At 43.0% G+C, this 3,010-nt stretch overlaps 1 non-coding gene across 1 annotated transcript; it reads right to left on the reverse strand.

Annotated features, from left to right (window-relative positions):
- Positions 1-303: 303 nt before the first annotated feature.
- LOC119948446 lies at positions 304-442 on the reverse strand. The gene has a single exon (XR_005456841.1). It is a non-coding gene; the product is annotated as a small nucleolar RNA SNORA7 (small nucleolar RNA).
- Between the last annotated feature and the right edge of the window lie 2,568 nt (positions 443-3,010).

The following is a 3,010-nucleotide window of genomic DNA, read 5'->3' on the forward strand; positions in this document are numbered from 1 at the left end:
TGCCAGGAAAGGAATAGTTGGGTTCCTTCGATGCTGGGATGCCCTGAAAGGTGTCCATATTGGGAGGAAAGAATTTCTTGTCTTATGACACTAAGTCATCTCCGACCCATAGCAACACCATGGACACATCTCTGCCAGAATGCCCCACCTCCATCTGCAATCATTCTGGTAGTGGATCCATAGAGTTTTCTTGGTAAAAATATGGAAGTGGTATACCATTACCTCCTTCTGCACAGTAAACTTGAATCTCTGCCCTCGACTCTCTCCCATGCTGCTGGTGCTGCCCAGAACACGTGAGTTTTGACTCGTAGCAGATTGTCTTCCACTTGCTAGCCACTGTCCAAGCTAGGAGTGGAATGAATATGCCTCTGCTTGACTCTCCCCTCCCGTGGTCAAGACTGGTAGAGTACTAGAAACTCTCCAGATGCAACCCTGAAAGGGGAAGGAAGGAATGAGGGGTAGGAAAATCTTGAAATGCTGTCCAACAGTCAGACAGTTAAAATGGAGATTCCTGGGGTGAGGGAAGCTTGTAGGTGTGGCGGGGGGAACTTAATAGAGAAGCAGTGTGGTTTAGTGGCAAGAGCATGGGCTTGGGAGTCAGAGGTCCTGGGTTCTAATCCTGATCCTGCTACTTATCAGCTATGTGGCTTTGGGCAAGTCACTTCATTTCCCTGTGCCTCAGTTACCTCATCTGTAAAATGGGGATTAAGAGTGTGATCCCCACACAGACAACCTGATTACCTTGTAGATACCCAGCATTTAGAACAGTGCTTGGCACACAGTAAGCGCTTAACAAATACCATCATTAACTTCAAAACTTTTTTCGTGTAGCAATTGCTTGACATCATATATTCAGCTTGCTCCATGCAGACATGGGGAAAACACAATATCCTCACAAAAAATGCAATTCAAAAATTATGTCTGCCCTGAGAAAACCCAGTCAGTTGAGATATTTCTACAGTGCCAAGAAAATTTCACAATTTCCTGGATTTGATGTCTTGGTTCATGTCTCTGCCAAGTCCAGGGCAAATGAATAATTACAGTATTTGTTAAGCATACACTGAGCACCGTACTAAGTGCTAAGATAGATACAACCTAATCAGGTCAGACATGACCCCTGTTCTACATGGGGCTCACAGTCTAAGGGAGAGGGAGAACAGGTATTTACTCTCCATTTTACAAATGAGGAAACTGAGGCACAGAGAAGTTAAGTGACTTGCCTGAGGTCACCAGCCAATACTCAGTAAGCCTGCATCCTCAAAGTCATTAAAAATAAATCCCTCAGAGAGCTATCCACCTTGAGCCTTGGCAGATCACCAGGGTGTTAGCTGATGACATTTCATGTTGCCAGTGAGTTTGAGGGTAAGGACCACAATCTCATTGTCCAGTCGGATCAAGTTCCATTTGAGCAGAAATTGTCCACCTGGAAAACCGAATACCCAATGTCGCTCCTTGGGAAATCCTATTACTTTAGTTGCAATCTAGGACCAGTCTGTAATAAGACCTGGCATGGTGCTGGTGGAGGCACATCTTACTCCTGCAATGAGGGAAAACAGAGGCAATGAGATTGTATGTGAAACCGTGAGCCCCATGTGGGACAGGGACTGTGTCCAACCTGATGAACTTGTATCTACTCCAGCCCTTAATGAATGCCATTAAAAAAAAAGCGATCAGCACTATTATGCTCTGGCTTGGGCTCCTCCATTTTAGAGATCTTAGGAGAAAATGAGGATTGTAATAAAATAGGGATAAAATGGGCCAGTGTAGAGATTGCATCTTCTTGCTTGACTCTTCTGCCTAGTTCATGTACCCTGGGCTGGGGAAGATCATGATTCTGGTTATTCAATCACAGTCTTCTCCATACTGATTTTGGAAGTGAAGAAAGTTATCAAAGTGGTCACCAATGACTGTTGCCTGGAACAGGGAGGAGCCTTAGCTGCTTTATTTGCTTACTTGAATTTTATTCTTTTGAATTGTTCAATCTTAAATGTGCTCTTTGTTGTTTGTAATTCACTGTTGATCATAATTTCTTCTTGGTGCTCTGTATGTCTGTCTGCTCCCATTTAGACTGTGAACTGTTTGTGTAGTAGAAGCCCGTTGTGTGAATTGATGATCATCTGTGAATATACCACAGGGCTTAACACAGTATTTGGCATATTGTAAGCACTTAAGAAAGATCATAATAATACAGATGTACCATAAATAATACTAAATCATATAAATAATAATAGGTTTACATATTGATTGGATATGAACTTTTGGTTGAATATGTTCAAAACATTACTGAATTCCTCTGGGTTGAAATGAGAAGCTTATTGAGATGAGTATTAGCATGACCCAGTGGAAAGAGCCTGGGCCTGGGAGTCAGAGGACATGGGTTCTAATCTCAGCTCTCCCACTGGCCTGCTGTGTGACCTTGGGCAACTCACTTAACTTGTCTATGCCTGAGTTTCTGTGAATGTAAAATGGGGATTCAATACCTTCTCTCTCCTCTACCCAGACTCTGAGCCCCTTGTGGGACTGGGACTATGCCTGTCCTAATTATCCTCTATCTATCCAGCACATAGTACAGTGCATGGTTCATAGTAAGCATTTGTGGGTAGGGAATTTGATGTTATACTGTACTCTCTCTAGCTCTTAGTGCAGTGCTTTGCACATAGTAAACATCAATAAATATGATTTATACTAATAATAACAAATTCCCATGATAGTGGATGTTTTATATAATCTTAGGATGGATTGTCTTTAACCCATGAGTTTTCTTCTGTAATAATGGGTGCTTCTGTAGGGGAAGCAAGAAATACACAGATGGTGCTTAATAAAGCAGCGTGACTTTGTGGAAAGAGCCTGGGCTTGGGAGTCAGAGGTCATGGGTTCTAATCCTGGCTCTGCCACTTGTCAGCTGTGTGACTTTGGGCAAGTCACTTAACTTCTCTGTGCCTCAATTACCGCATCTGTCAAATGGGGATTAAGACTGTGAGCCCCACGTGGGACAACCTGGTTACCTTGT

The sequence above is a fragment of the Tachyglossus aculeatus genome, chromosome X4, assembly GCF_015852505.1.
Source record: "Tachyglossus aculeatus isolate mTacAcu1 chromosome X4, mTacAcu1.pri, whole genome shotgun sequence".
Taxonomy (NCBI): Eukaryota; Metazoa; Chordata; class Mammalia; order Monotremata; family Tachyglossidae; genus Tachyglossus; species Tachyglossus aculeatus.